Genomic DNA, 16,077 nt, shown 5'->3' with positions numbered 1-16,077 from the left:
AAACAGTGTATGCAGACATTGTATATAGACTCCCACGCATTGAGTCCATGTGGGGCAGGATCCATAGTGCCCTGGTGAACTGTGACCATTCGAATTGGTGAGCGAGAAATCCAGAGTTCATCTACACTGCCATTCATGCCCAGAGCAGTCTGGTTAAAACGACAGAAGTGTGCTGTGATGCCTGGTGCTCCCAGCTGCACCTGTGCACTCATCCTGGCTGGAAATCAGCCTAAAGGACTCTGTGAAGTTTTGTTTTATTGTTTTGGTCTCTCCCACAGGTTGGACTTGTTGTTCCATTTTCAATAAAGTTTGGGCGGGTTGTAATGACCGGCTGGTCACTGTTCTAGTGTTGCTAATTGTATGCTTGTACCAGCCACTCCATGAGGGCTAGCTTACACCGTCACCCCGCACCCATCCATCATAAGTGTCACAGAGCATGTGACCCTGTCAATAAAAGGGTCCGAGCGCACGTGTCCTGGGCCAGTTCCAGATACTAACTCCCTGTGTCTGTGTGATTATTATATGTGCATGGGGGCCTAGGGCCCGAGCCTTTACAGTCAGGTTGAAGCATTGCCATGACTAGTTAAGGTAAGATCGAAACAATGGCCAGGTAAAAAGACTGGTCAGGTCGAACAAATTGTAAGATTAAAGTATAGGTGAAGCCTGTGTAGTGGTGAGATTGAAGTAATGGTCAGGTAGAGTGTTGGACCCGGCCTCATAACATGGCTCTACTGGTCCCCACACCACCTAACCTGGTGCCAGCAGCCCCAATCCCCCGGCCTCACCAAGCCTCTCCACCAGAACACACGCACTCGACCCGGACATCCTCGTCCATGGCCTCTCTCCTTTCGGCCACCCCGGGCCCGCGTGCCCACTTCATGCACCAAGATGGCCGCCCGGCCCCAGCGTGACCCGGGCCTAGAGGCGCCACTCCGGCTGGAGGACATCACGCTTCCAGGGGTGAGAGAGGGAGGAGCAGTTTCTATCGCACCTCTGAACTCCCCTGGGACGATGGGTTTCGATCGGCCCTCCGGCCTTCCTGAAGGCTGGCTCCATGCCTGCTGGGTGTCTGGGACTCCTCCCGACCCGGCCATGAAAAGATCACAAGACAATGGCAGGAAAACCCCGACAAGCGACCCCCAGGTGACAAGACCCCTGCCTGGACAGACTCCGGACATCAAAGAGGGGTCGACCTATAACAAGGGGTGCTCTGGGACTGTCCGGCAGATTCGACGCTGGAACAACGAGAGCCTGCTGACGCGGTCGCGGCTCCTGGAACTTAGAACTACCTGAGCCCTGCTGAGTGACTCGCGGCTCCCCGAAGATCGTAAGACCTCCGAACTTGTACCTGAGCCCTGCTGAGTGACTCGCGGCTCCCCGAAGATCATAAGACCTCCGAACTTGTACCTGAGCCCTGCTGAGTGACTCGCGGCTCCCTGCAGATCGTAAGACCTCCGAACTTGTACCTGAGCCCTGCTGAGTGACTCGCGGCTCCCTGCAGATCGTAAGACCTCCGAACTTGTACCTGAGCCCGCTGAGTGACTCGCGGCTTCCACAGACTCCACTGGTCCCGCCGGACCCCACGACAACCAGCCTACCCCCCAGCTCGAGGATTGTGAGCTGTGCGCCGGGTACATCCTTACCTTGAACTTTTGTGCCAAAGACTGTCCCGCTACCCCCTATCCCTTCCGAGACTCATTGAGCCCGCGCTCTCCTTGTACATATTTGCAGTGCTAACCTATTTGATAAAGATTGGTTCCTGAGAACGCACGGTGTGTTGTTTCTGTGTCGTGTGGTGCCCGAAGTACGATCCTCGTTACGAGACTTCTCCTCCTGAGGAGTCCCCCGCCAGTGCCCGGCTACGATACTTGGGGGTGGGTCTCAGGGTAGTCAGGACTCCCTTCCCGGGCTCCTCTGAGGTCGCCGTCTAACATTGGTGGCAGCGGTGGGATTCGGGCCCATCACCGAGAGATCGTACTGTGAACGACGGACGCACTACCAACAAAGATGGCAGAAGGAAACACCGTGATCCCCGCAGAAATCAACGCCAACAGGGTGTTCCAGGTGGAACAACTAGAAGAATACACACACAAAGAACTAAAGCAATTCTGCAAAGAACTTAGAATCGCTACCACCGGTCTCAACACCAAGGAAGATTTGCAGAAAGCACTGAAAGCCTGGGTGGATACCGGGGCCTCCCGCCCGGAAAACACGGGGGAGCGCCCCGACGAGGCCGAACCTCCCCAAGGCGAAAGCAGCAACAATCAGGTGCGAAGCGTCGTACCAGACGGGGGCCTATCCCCGGAGGAACTCGCGGACAGAGAGAGAAGCCGCAATCACGAACTCGAGTTAGCGAAACTCAAAATCGAAGGCGAATTAAAGTTAGCAGAGAAAAAGCTAGCAGTAGAGCAAATGCACGTGCAAGGCGAGCTAGAAGAGAAGAAGCTCCAACGAGAACACGAAGGAAGGAAGCTCCAACTGGAGCCCGAACGCAGCTTGAAGGAAATCGAACTCAAGGCCAGAAGTGAGGAAGGGAGGGCCCCGGGAAACCGAGAGGCGACCTCCCCAGCGGAGCAGAAGGTCCACATACCCAAGGATGTGGTCAAGGAATATTATAAAAACGATGACATTCAGCAATGGTTCAGGGCCTACGAGGTCGCCATGACCTCCCATCGGGTCCCGCAGAAGGACTGGGGGGCAGGGTTGTGGGAACGGTTTCTGAGCGAAGGAAGAGACACCCTGCTCGACCTACCCCTCTCTCTGCAGACCTCCTACAGCCACATGAAAGAGGCTCTACTCACAAGGTACGGTCTCACCCCCGAGATGTACCGTCAGCGATTCCGGGACTGCAGGAAAATCCCGGGCACCACCTGGGTAGAATATGTAAACTTTTTTAGTCGGGCCTTCGATGGGTGGGTCAAGGGCAGCAAAGTCACCACTCTTGAGGAGCTCACCGACCTCCTATTGTGGGAACACCTGGCTGCGAACTGCTTTGTGGAACTACGCCAGCATCTGCTCGACAGCAAACTCACCGATCCCAGGAAGCTGGCGGTGGAAGCAGACCACTGGACCAACACCCGGGTCACCCGGGGCATGGTAGGAGAATACCCCCGAGCCAGTCAGAGACCACCCCGCCAGAGAGGAGGGGGGAACCAGGGAGGCCAGAGAGAGTCCCAGCCTAGCCCTCCGAAGACCCAATCTCCACCTTTCCCAGCGCCCCCCCCACCAGTATCCGGACCACCCGGGAGACGGGGACACAGGGTAACCGTCACTTGCTTCCGTTGCCAGAAGCCCGGGCACTACGCCAATGACCCAGAGTGCCCCATGGCCACCCAAAACACCCCTGCAAGACAGATAGCCAACGTAGCTCTGGGGGAGGAGGTTGAGGAAACCGGGGAGTGGGAACCCGCAGCCATGGCCCTAGTATCCCTGGGAGATAGGGAGATTGTCCCTGGTAGCCTCCTGCCCTCCAACACGAAGAAATACGGGCAGCTCGTTAAGATCAATGGCCACCAAACAGAGGCCCTGCGGGACACCGGGGCCAGCATCACCGGTGTCCTCAGGCACTTAGTCCCCGAGGAGCAGATCCTCCCCAACGTCTTTTGCCCAGTCATTTCCGCAGATAATAGAGAGAGTATGTGTCAGGTAGCTCTGGTGCCGTTTGAGTGGGGTGGAGTAGTAGGTAAACTGAGGGTTGCCGTAAGAACCTCCCAGCCGGTCGACTGCCTCCTAGGGAACGACCTGGAGAGTTCGCCCTGGAAGCACGTCGAACGCAAGGCCCACCTAGAGATGATGGGGCTCCCCGAGTGGGTGTGGCCACCACCCGATCTATGTCAGCCCGACTCACCCCCCTGGGAGAAGTCGAAGACGCCCCGACCGAAGAAGTCAGAGCAGTAACCCCCGAGGGTCCTCCCGTCCCCCCATCGGAGGGGCCCGTCGCCAGCGAAGAGCCCTCCCTGTCCGACACCGCCCCGGTCCCGGAGTTAGGCGATCTACCCGAGTTGGCCCAATGGCGCCACGAGGGTGGGCCCACCCGGGAGGAGTTTTGCCGGGAGCAAGCCACCTGTCCTTCCCTGGTAGGACTGCGGCGCCAGGCCGAGGGCCAAGCCGCAGGTGACCAAACTGGCACGCACCGAATTTATTGGGAAAATAGCATTTTGTATAGTGAGCAGAAGTCGGTGGAGCTGGGATCCGGACGGGTGCTGGTGGTACCCCTCCGCTTCCGAGACTTCCTCCTGGGCTTAGCCCACGACGTCCCCCTTGCCGGCCACCTGGGTCAAGACAAGACTTACAGCCGTCTCGTGACCCATTTTTACTGGCCTAAGATGAGAGCAGCCGTAGAAGCCCACTGCAAGTCCTGTCCCACGTGCCAAGCTAGCGGGAAGAGTGGGGGGAAGCGCAAGGCTCCCCTCCAACCCTTCCCGGTCATCAGTACCCCCTTTGAACGAGTCGGGATCGACATCGTGGGGCCCCTGGTCCCCCTACCTCCCAAGGTCACCGTTTCATCCTGGTCCTGGTGGATCACGCCACCCGATACCCTGAGGCGATCCCCCTACGCACCTTCACGGCCCCCGTAGTGGGCCGGGCCCTGATGGGGATCTTTTCCCGGGTAGGGTTCCCCCGCGAGGTCGTGAGCGATCGCGGCACTAATTTTATCTCGAGGTACATGACGTCCCTGTGGCAACAATGTGGAGTGTCCTACAAATTCACTACCCCGTACCATCCCCAAGGGAACGGCCTAGTAGAGAGGTTTAACCGGACCCTGAAAGGGATGATCACCGGCCTAGAAGAGCCCCTCCGGCGTAAGTGGGACGTCCTGCTCCCCTGCCTCTTGTTCGCTTACCGAGAGGTCCCCCAGAAGTCCCTAGGATTCAGCCCGTTTGAGTTGCTCTATGGACACCCCGTCCGAGGTCCCCTCAGCTTGGTTAAGGAAGGGTGGGAGGCGGCACCCCAGACCACCCCACGAGATGTGTTCCACTATGTTCTGACCCTCCGGAACCAGACCAGGAAGGTCCGAGCGCTGGCCGAGGCCAACCTAGAGACAAGCCAAGAAGAGATGAAGCGCTGGTACGACCAGAATGCCACTCTGGTCGAGTTCCAGCCGGGCCAACAAGTATGGGTCATGGCTCCTGTGAAGCCAGGCGCCCTCCAGGACAGGTGGACCGGGCCCTACAAGGTGATTGAGCGGAAGAGCCCAGTCACATACTTGGTGGACGTCCAGTCGCCCCGGGATCCCCTCCGGGTCCTTCACGTGAACCGCCTCAAGCCTCACTTCGTGCGGACCGAACTAAGCCTCCTGCTGGCCACCGATGACGGGGCCGAAGATGAGTCCGATCCCCTCCCGGACCTCCTGTGTGTCAAGGAGCAGGATGGCTCCGTGGAGGGAGTGAATCTCTCCCCAGCTCTCACTGCCCAGCAACAAGAGGACTGCCGCCAGCTACTAGGACAATTTGCCGACCTCTTCTCCCTGATCCCCCGAGTTACCAACTGGTGTGTCCATGACGTGGACACCGGGGATAGCCCGCCGGTGAGACACCGAGCCTACCGGGTCCCCGACCGGGTCCGGTCCTGCATTCAAGCTGAAGTCTCAAAGATGTTGACCATGGGAGTGATCGAGCCATCTGACAGTCCCTGGGCCAGCCCCGTGGTCCTGGTCCCGAAGGCAGCGGCCCCCGGTGTCGCCCCCGAGCTCCGGTTCTGTGTGGACTACCGGGGGCTCAATGACGTCACCCGAGCCGATGCCCACCCCATTCCACGGGCCGACGAGCTCATTGACCGACTCGGGGCAGCACGGTTCCTTAGCACCTTCGACCTCACCTGCGGATACTGGCAGATTGCGCTCACCGAGGGGGCCAAGGAGCGATCGGCCTTCTCCACCCCAGATGGGCATTACCGCTTCCGCGTAATGCCCTTCGGAATGAAGAATGCCCCGGCCACCTTCCAGCGACTGGTAAATAGAGTCCTGGCCGGGCTAGAACAGTTCAGCGCGGCCTATCTGGACGACATCGCCGTTTTCAGTTCCGGGTGGAGTGAGCACCTCCAGCACCTCCGGAGGGTGCTAACCGCCCTGCGCCAGGCAGGCCTGACAGTAAAAGCCAGCAAGTGCCAAATTGGACAAGGATCAGTAGTCTACCTGGGGCACCAGGTCGGGAGTGGCCAGGTCGCCCCTCTACAACCAAAAATCGACGCCATCGTGGCCTGGGAACCCCCCACCACCCAAACGGAGGTCCGAGCCTTTCTGGGCCTCACTGGCTACTACCGCAGATTCATCAAGGGGTATGGCAGCCTTGTCGGCCCCCTCACAGAACTCACATCCAAAAAACAGCCAAAAAGGGTTCAGTGGACAACTGCCTGCCAGGAGGCGTTCGATGCCCTAAAGAAGGCCATGTGCACGGCCCCCGTCCTCCAGGCTCCCGACTACTCCAAGGAGTTTGTAGTCCAGACCGATGCCTCCGAGCATGGCATTGGGGCCGTCCTGTCCCAGATGAATGACCAAGGCCTGGACCAGCCCGTCGCCTTCCTCAGTCGGCGGCTGTTGCCCAGAGAACAGCGATGGAGTACCATTGAGCGCGAAGCCTTTGCCGTGGTCTGGGCACTCAAGAAACTACGCCCTTACCTGTTCGGCACACATTTCAAAGTCCAAACCGACCATCGGCCCTTGCGATGGCTCATGCAGATGCGGGGAGAAAACCCCAAGCTACTGCGGTGGTCAATCTCCCTTCAGGGGATGGATTTCACCGTGGAACACCGTCCTGGGACGGACCACGCCAACGCCGATGGCCTCTCCCGGTTCTTCCACCTCAGCGAAGAGAACCCCCCAAGATGATGGGCAGTTCTCTCCGGCTTTCAGCTGGGGGGGACGCGTGTTGGACCCGGCCTCATAACATGGCTCTACTGGTCCCCACACCACCTAACCTGGTGCCGGCAGCCCCAATCCCCCGGCCTCACCAAGCCTCTCCACCAGAACACACGCACTCGACCCGGACATCCTCGTCCATGGCCTCTCTCCTTTCGGCCACCCCGGGCCCGCGTGCCCACTTCATGCACCAAGATGGCCGCCCGGCCCCAGCGCGACCCGGGCCTAGAGGCGCCACTCCGGCTGGAGGACATCACGCTTCCAGGGGTGAGAGAGGGAGGAGCAGTTTCTATCGCACCTCTGAACTCCCCTGGGACGATGGGTTTCGATCGGCCCTCCGGCCTTCCTGAAGGCTGGCTCCACGCCTGCTGGGTTTCTGGGACTCCTCCTGACCCGGCCATGAAAAGATCACAAGACAATGGCAGGAAAACCCCGACAAGCGACCCCCAGGTGACAAGACCCCTGCCTGGACAGACTCCGGACATCAAAGAGGGGTCGACCTATAACAAGGGGTGCTCTGGGACTGTCCGGCAGATTCGACGCTGGAACAACGAGAGCCTGCTGACGCAGTCGCGGCTCCTGGAACTTAGAACTACCTGAGCCCTGCTGAGTGACTCGCGGCTCCCCGAAGATCATAAGACCTCCGAACTTGTACCTGAGCCCTGCTGAGTGACTCGCGGCTCCCCGAAGATCGTAAGACCTCCGAACTTGTACCTGAGCCCTGCTGAGTGACTCGCGGCTCCCTGCAGATCGTAAGACCTCCGAACTTGTACCTGAGCCCTGCTGAGTGACTCGTGGCTCCCTGCAGATCGTAAGACCTCCGAACTTGTACCTGAGCCCGCTGAGTGACTCGCGGCTGCCACAGACTCCACTGGTCCCGCCGGACCCCACGACAACCAGCCTACCCCCCAGCTCGAGGATTGTGAGCTGTGCGCCGGGTACATCCTTACCTTGAACTTTTGTGCCAAAGACTGTCCCGCTACCCCCTATCCCTTCCGAGACTCATTGAGCCAACGCTCTCCTTGTACATATTTGCAGTGCTAACCTATTTGATAAAGATTGGTTCCTGAGAACGCACGGTGTGTTGTTTCTGTGTCGTGTGGTGCCCGAAGTACGATCCTCGATACAAGACTTCTCCTCCTGAGGAGTCCCCCGCCAGTGCCCGGCTACGATACTTGGGGGTGGGTCTCAGGGTAGTCAGGACTCCCTTCCCGGGCTCCTCTGAGGTCGCCGTCTAACATAGAGGTAATGATATGGTTGAAGCAATGGTCAGATTAAAACATTGGGTAGGTTACAGTAATAATCAACATGGGTAATGTTCAGATGGAGGTAACAGTACTGTTGAAGTAACGTCTGTGTGACACTCATCTTCATTACTTTGAATCCATCCCCCTCCCCCAAGTACTTTCTCTCTGACTTGATCCTGACTCAGCAGGCAGGCACTTTATCACTCACTCCCTCCAGAGAAATACAAAATTACCCTTATACAGCAACCCCTCCAAGCCTCTTCCATGTTCATGGGTGGCTCATGATTGAGGGTCAAGCGCCTCCCACTTTCTCTATTGTCTGTAATTCTACAGATCTTGTGTCGCGCTAAGTAGAATTAAGCCTCCTCTGCTGGGCAGGTACGTTAGGGTCTAGTTGTGGAACTGATCACATTTTCAAGTGATGGAGGGTAGTCTGTTTTCTTCTAGGAGCTGCGAGTCGCACTTTCGCATTTTTTCCAGACAGAGGCGCACTGCTTTGTGCATAAGTGGCTGTGCTTCTGGTAGGCTGAAGCGATGGAGATACATTGTGGGACTGTCAGCCCCCGTCAGCCAGATGGATGTTTAAGGAAGCCATGAATGTCTTTCCATGACAGTGGCTCTTTACCTCACCTATACAAGGGCCCTGCCTCAGGGCAGCATAAATTGTAGGATTGCAGTGGCCGGTCCATGGAAGAGAGGTGTCAGACAAACAAGTGCAGTGAGTCAATTCAGCAGGTTTTCTGCTGATGGTCAGGTGGTGCAGGCAGATTTTACACACCCCACAGGTGGTCTTTATCCTGAGGCTTCCAGGCCCAGGCCCCTGTAGCCCTGAAGAAGTTGGGGGTTACTCTTTAGAGGCGAGTGATTTCTAAGTACCAGGGATTTCCAAGCAGGGGAAAGACTTGTAAAAAAACACCAAACAGCCTTCCTTCTCCCTCCCAAGGATACTCAGGAATAGAAGAAGGGAGAGTAAGAGTGCCAGGCATGCTACAAAGAAAAATCCCTTGGATGCACCTGTTATGTAGGATCAACAGCTTCTTTCCCTGTTCCAGTGACCTACAGATTCCTTAGATAGACATTACGGGCCCGATTCACAGAACTGACTTAAGACAAAATCCTAAACTTACTACCATTTTCGTATTCACAGAAGGCACTTACTCATTTTGGAATTCACAGAAGACACTTACTCACTTCGGTATTCACAGAAGTTAGGAGTCCTAACTTTAGGACTCCTAAATGCCTTCTGTGAATACCGAAAGTCTTAAAATTAGGATTTTTCTCAGTTTAGGAGTCCTAAAGTTAGGACTCCTAACTTTACTACTACTAAACTGAGAAAAATCCTAATTTTAAGGCTTTCGGTATTCACAGAAGGCCTTTAGGAGTCCTAAAGTTAGGAGTCCTAACTTTACTACTACTAAATTGTGAAAAATCCTTATTTTAAGACTTTCGGTATTCACAGAAGGCATTTAGGAGTCCTAAAATTAGGACTCCTAACTTCTGTGAATACCGAAATGAGTAAGTGCCTTCTGTGAATACCAAAATGGTAGTAAGTTTAGGATTTTGTCTTAAGTTAGTTCTGTGAATCCGGCCCTATGTGTGGATTGTGACTTTAGTAGCTTTGAAACCACCTGCCATTATGAGACAAAATTCAAATGCTTTTCAGAGACAATATTTTATAGTTTTAATAAATATTAAAACATATTTATCAAATCAGAGCAGTTTACTAATCAGATTATGTCTTATTACTTGATCACACTGCTATGGGTCTTTGATATGGTCTGGACGTGCTACCTGTCTACTTGAGAAATATACACTTGATTTTTATTTATTTTTGTAGTTTTGTATAGCGCCAACTCGGCCCAAGGACATTGGAGCACCCGTTGCAATACACAAGGTCAGACTCCTTTTTTAGGCACAGTGATTTCTAGTGATTTGCCCAGAATGTCATGATGTTGAGGCGACGTCGGTGCGCAAACATGGTTCCCCAATTCAAAAGTCGGCAGCTCTGGCCATAACGCCACATCCTCTTCCCTCTAAATATGAACATTGCACAATATTAATTTGGTAAATTATCTTTTTACAGTTGTGGTTTTCCAACAACATACACCTAATAAGAGATTTATCTTATCGCAATCTCAGGATAGGAACCAATGACAAGGGCGCATGGAAGCCAGTGTATGCCTGAAGAACGAAACCTTGGACAACTGTTTCAGATGCAAAATTAAGATCGCACCCGGTTTACAATTGGTACTAATAATGCTACTAAAGCCTACTCACCTAAACCTATTCCAGTTGCGAACTATGGCTGTCTTGTCTGGCTAGGAGTTTCAATTCCCTACGCTATGAAGACTCTTGTCCCTTGGGCAGTCTTCCCAATTTGAGCCAATCAGGCTAGAGCTTTGCCTGATATGGCCTTGGACTATTGCCATAATACCAATTCTCAGCTGGTACTTTTCAATCACTCACATAGTGCCCTTCACAGTATCTCACTAGGTTGCTTCTGAGTTAGTGAACCACAAGGGTGGTGACTGTTCATCCTTTGTGCTCTTCTGTTCATCTGGTAAAGACAGTTTGATTAAGCCTTTCTCAGATCCATCAATTACATCTCAAGTAGTCCTGGGCAGAGTTCATGGTGTTCCGACCCAGAAACTCCACCATGCCATGAGGAGATCCGCAAGCAGCAGAGTGCCTAAGGTCGTGCAGTTCGCTCTGTTTTTTAGCACTCAGTGTTTGTCCCGTGCTGGAAAATCCACTCGAACGGCACCATGCACAGCAGAAGAGGGTGCTGCTTTTTTCTGTCGCTCGAGAAGATTTTCTACTCAAGTGGTAGCTTCCGCAGTGTGAATGAATGGCTTTTCAATGCGAGCAGTCGCGACCATCCGTGACTGACCACGTTGAGAAATCTCACTGGGAGGTGGTCTCATGTTCGAACTTCCCCGCTCGCACTCACCAGCTTAATATTGGAGCTGAGTGGAGTTTTTTCAGAGCTCTGCGTGCTCCGTGGAGTGCGGAAAACTCTGCAAACTCTGCGAACCGAGTAGAGATCAATACCCAGGTCTAATCTCAAGCCTTCAAGCAGAGGTTGAGCAGCTTTCTTAATCAGGTTTCCAAGTCTGCTGATTGTGTCTGCCCAAATGAAGGGGCATATCAGCAAGGCGATGCGATAAAATTATTGCCGCTTTAGCGTCCGTTTTCAGATGAAAAGCGGCGATAACTTTATCGCCCTGTCAGCATGGACACGCTAACGTGTGAATCCATGCCTTAGCGCCTTTTTCCTGAACGCTCAGCTTTGCATCACTAATGAGATGCAAAGTGGGCGTTCCTCACCAAAATAACTGGAGAAATGTCGTTAACCGACATTTCTCCAATTATCAAGGTGTACGCTAACATGCAGAGCGAAAAGAAAAGTAGCGCTAACTGCGGTTATCGCTACTTTTCTTACGCCTGCCTTTATTCTGATTTAGCCATGTAATCCAATGGGAGGTGGATTACATGGCTAAATCCACCCTGCCCTATGAGCAAGGTATCGCCGGTCGCAGTGAGATTATAGCTGGATTTCCAACGATAATCGCACTGTTTTCCAGCTAACGCATGGATTTATAATGCTTGGGAGATAAGCGTTGCTGATAGCACGCCATCTCCGCGATAGAATCCAGCGTTACCCAGCGATTATTATCCCTGCGCTAAGAGCGCTGTGCGATAATTATCGCAGGCCCTTGCTGATATGCCCCAAACCTCTTATTGCTTACCTTCTGATATGTACAACTGACCACCAATTGCAAACTAATGACTTGCTGATAATTGATTGATCACAACACCATTGTGAATTTGATTCAAACTTTTGAGACAAGATCTGCAAATATGATTTGTTGTTTTTGTGTCAATAACACTAAAATGATACCACATGTATTTATTATAATGCTCTGTTCTATGTACTTAATACATATATGTTCGACTTGTAAAAAATTATGCAAGCCTCTCAGAGGCGTTAAAGTGCTTTACGAGATCACAGGAAGTGAAAAGGCATTGATGGCATTTCAGCAAAGTTTGAGGAATAATGTTAGACTCTGGAGAGCCTTTAAAGTGATTATGTTCAGCTACAGTTCCTCTGAGAAATATTTTATTAATGTAAAAAAGACAGGACTCACAGTCACAGTAAGGGAGGTTCATCATTTCTAAATATTACTTGTTTCATGTTAAGTGACAATCTCTGAAGTGTCGTGGAGCCTTCCTCTTTCTTCGTGGTGGTGATGTTACCTTTCAGAGATACTCAAAGGGATTTAAAATAATGTGAGTGACCTATGATTTTATTTAAAATGTTATCTATTACAGCTACAAAATAGATTAGGAGCACATCACACCACACTTACGATTCCCCCCTAGTGTCATTAGTTTTGGGTTTATTGAATGAGCATAAAACTGTCAAGATCTTGCTTATAGATTTTGGGTAGTTTCGTCAGTTTAAGTGAGACTTCTGTTTTTTTAGCAGTATTGATAAAAAAGTGTCTCGTAGTTGGAAGTAATATGATGTCTTCTACGTTATCTCTTTACCGTGTCTTCTGGAGGTTTGCTTTTAAGGTTCTCAAGGCAGGCGTGAGTTATGTTCGAGCAATGGTCCAGCCCACTTTTCCCTTGTTCACCAATGGCAGTCATGGTAACTTCCCCCTCCTGATCATCTACAGCAGGAGAATGCTTGGGGATGGTTGAAATTGTGAAGAGGGGACCATTGGTGCAGTGGCGTAACGAAACTTGAGGGGGCCCCCCTGCAAAACCCATGGAGGGGGCCCCCCGGCGGCTCGGCCCATCACCTACCACTTTGCCCCACCACCCAAAAATCTGGCATATTTTGATTTGAAACCTCCAACATTTAAATGAAATGTCTCTATATGGTCTTTTTCAAAGTTCTAATGCGAAAGTGGGAAACCCTCTAAACATATGGGCTACACCATTTGTAACAATAACGTCAAAACTGAGGCAGCAATCAGAACAATGCCAAGGAGCGAACCTATTGTCTCAGGAACGGCAGCAATCAGAATAATGCCAAAGAGCAGTCTTATTGTTCAGGAACTGCCTATGGCTGAAGAATAACTATGACTCAACTGACAATCAGTGGTGGCTGTTGACATTTGAAAGTGGTCAGGCGTAAATGTTCTATGGGAGAGCACTGTGGCGAGCGAGTGGAGCGAGCGAGCCTGAGCAATTAAAGGGGGCTCGGGGGGGTCTCCACCGGAGCAAATTTTGAAAAAAGAGTGGGTAAATGGTGCATTTTCAAGCACATTTGAGAAGCAAGAAGGTTAATAGAGCAATTGTGAAAGTGCAGTTATTACATTAATAAAGGGATGTCATATAACAACAACATGGTAGCTGCCTATTCAGTATAACCACAGAGCTTCGTAACAGACTTCAAGATACAATGCGGAGAACCTCACAGATTTTTTTTATTTAAGCTGCAAACAACTAAACCGGTCACAAACTAGCAGCATTCAAGAAGAATTGTTATGATTAACGTATTGTTCACTTTCTGTAGACAAAATCTAGAGAAGTAGTCACTCTGCACTTTAAAAAGTGTTAATGTTTATATAGCGGGAACGCGACCCGGAAGTATTAGCGCGCCAGTCAGTACACACGGAGGACACAAGCGGTATCAGTCAATACAAGATTTAAGGCACACGTATTACAGACAAGTGAAAGCAACACCATAAATAACACTGCATGTAGAATAAAAACAAACCACATCAGCAAGTACCTAATGACAATCTATACAAACTGTAGTTGGTAAAGCAAAAGAAACAGTGCAAATACTTTCAAAGTGCACAATAAAGCAATCACCAGTCTGGCAAACAAAAATCAAGCACGTTTAGTAAGAAAATAAACTTCTTGCATCAACGTGAAAATACTTTCAAAGTGCATAATAAAAACAAGTCCAGCAGTATGCAAAAATGAAGCCAGGTTAGTCACACAATTCACTGTTTGGTGTGTGCATAAAGGCACATATATATCAAAGCAACTGCTACAGCACCATACATGAATCAAACCAGTTTAAACTAACAATTCCCTTTTTGAAGGCTCAAATATTTCAAAGTGATTAGCAAAACAGTAACTAGTGCAGCAGCATACAAAAATCAAACCACTTTAGTCAACCAATAACCTTTTGGTTTGTGCATGAAGGTGCAAATATTTCAAAGTGACTGGAAAAACAATAACAAGTACAGCAAGCAGCATACATAAATCAAACCTATTTAGTCAAACTAATTTCTCTTTTGTTTGTGCACCACCACAGAAACACTTATGCAGAGTTTAAACATTCTCCACCTTTGCTACAATTTTTTTTTTTTGCTAAGCTTTATACACAAAATGTCTTTTCCATGGACCTAGATGTGTCAGCCCACGGGGTAATTAGGGCCATCATATTCGCAGATGGCACCAGGAACATCTTAAGCAGTGTTTTCCAAACTTTTTAGACGAGCGGCTCCCTTGACTTATAGGCCCTTGACTGTGGCTCCCCATTACGTTCCTTTTTTTGGCGGATGGGGAGGGTGTATGCCTGGCCTTCGATGTACTTTCATTTTTCTCCTTGAAAATAATTGGTATTATAATCATAGATGTCATCCTACTAGTCATGTGTCTGAAAGGGAGGGTAGGTTAGATAGATTGATGGATTTGTACTTGGTATGGGAATTACAAAGATTTTGTTCGATCATTTACATGTGTTTTTCTGTTGGATTCGGTGAGTCTGACATTGATTTTTGAAATATCCTTCGAACAGCCTGTGATAGCTGCTGTGGTGCTATCCACGACTCTGTCTGGACGATCAAATGCCACAGGAAAAGTGGGATGGCAAGGTGGGAACTCCAGACTGAGATTTATCTAGGCGCGGAGATACCGGGAAGAGGCATGTACAGTGCTCGTCATCTCATGCATCAGTGCACATTGTTGCTTTCAGGCAAACCGTGTTAGACAATGAGAACTATGTCAAGTACAGTTAGCTCCTGAAGCCCCAGAGCCTAAACAGCGTCGCTTTCAAGGTGAAGATAACTTATCCCCGGATGCTCAAAAATCAAAACATGCGAAGCCTGGGGGTTATGGGCACATTGCAAGGAACAACATGTGCCTAATCATGGCAAGTATTTCAAAGTGCTCTTGCACAGGCTACATAGAGAACTGTGCGGGCATGCATCCAGTAGCGATTACTCCACCAGCATTGTCGGTGTGTTGGGTGAAGCGCGCATTGAGTGTCTGGGTAGGTAAGTGCTGGGTCATGTAGCAAGTAGTTGGGAGGTAAAGGGTGGCTACGCACATACGTTGATTCAGCGTGTGGCACGTCTGTAAAGGGTCTCATATAAGCAGGGCTTTAAGTAGGATTAAAAAACTGGAGGGTCTCTGAAAGGGTCGTGGCTGATGTAATTAATGGCTTGGCTTAAAAGCACATAAACTGAAAATCTATGCTTAGCGTGCCGCCCCACTGGTTTTTTGCTACTTCTGTTATTACATCCAGATATATAATACAGCAAGTAACATTACACTTACAGCAAGCCAGTACTATTGGCTTTGTCAATGGTCGTTAGATGCATAAGATAAATCAGCAACAACCATGCCTTTGTAGTATAGCATATTCAGAATGCTTCAGTTCTGAAATGGTAGGACTGGGAAAGAACTATAACGAGTCTCTGTGAAGTTACATTAAAGGCAGTAAAGGGTGGTACTGCTGCAGAGGTAAGATGTATTTTGTTCATGGTGAGTGCAAAAAGGGAGACCCCGTTAGGGACCCGACTTGGCACCTGCATATAAGAACTGCCAGTGCTATGCACCGGCAAGACCTGGCCCACTTAAACCCCTGCGTATAAGTCCCCATTATGTTCTGTTTGTAAGCCGAGGAACGTGGTCTCCTTCTCAGTTAAATTACTCTACCAAATAGGTCTCCTGTTCAAGAATGGGAACAGAGACACGTTTGGCCCAGAGTGCTGCTCTTCGGGC

General features: G+C 50.9%; 1 protein-coding gene across 2 annotated transcripts in view; it reads left to right on the top strand.

Annotated features, from left to right (window-relative positions):
- The window catches only part of COL20A1 (collagen type XX alpha 1 chain), a 537,383-nt gene that overhangs the window by 329,516 nt on the left and 191,790 nt on the right, over positions 1-16,077 (top strand). The window lies entirely within an intron of this gene.

Source organism: Triturus cristatus, chromosome 7 (genome assembly GCF_964204655.1).
Source record: "Triturus cristatus chromosome 7, aTriCri1.1, whole genome shotgun sequence".
NCBI lineage: Eukaryota > Metazoa > Chordata > Amphibia > Caudata > Salamandridae > Triturus > Triturus cristatus.
The sequence above is the reverse complement of the archived record's forward strand: the minus strand, read 5'-3'. Positions and strand labels throughout refer to the sequence as shown.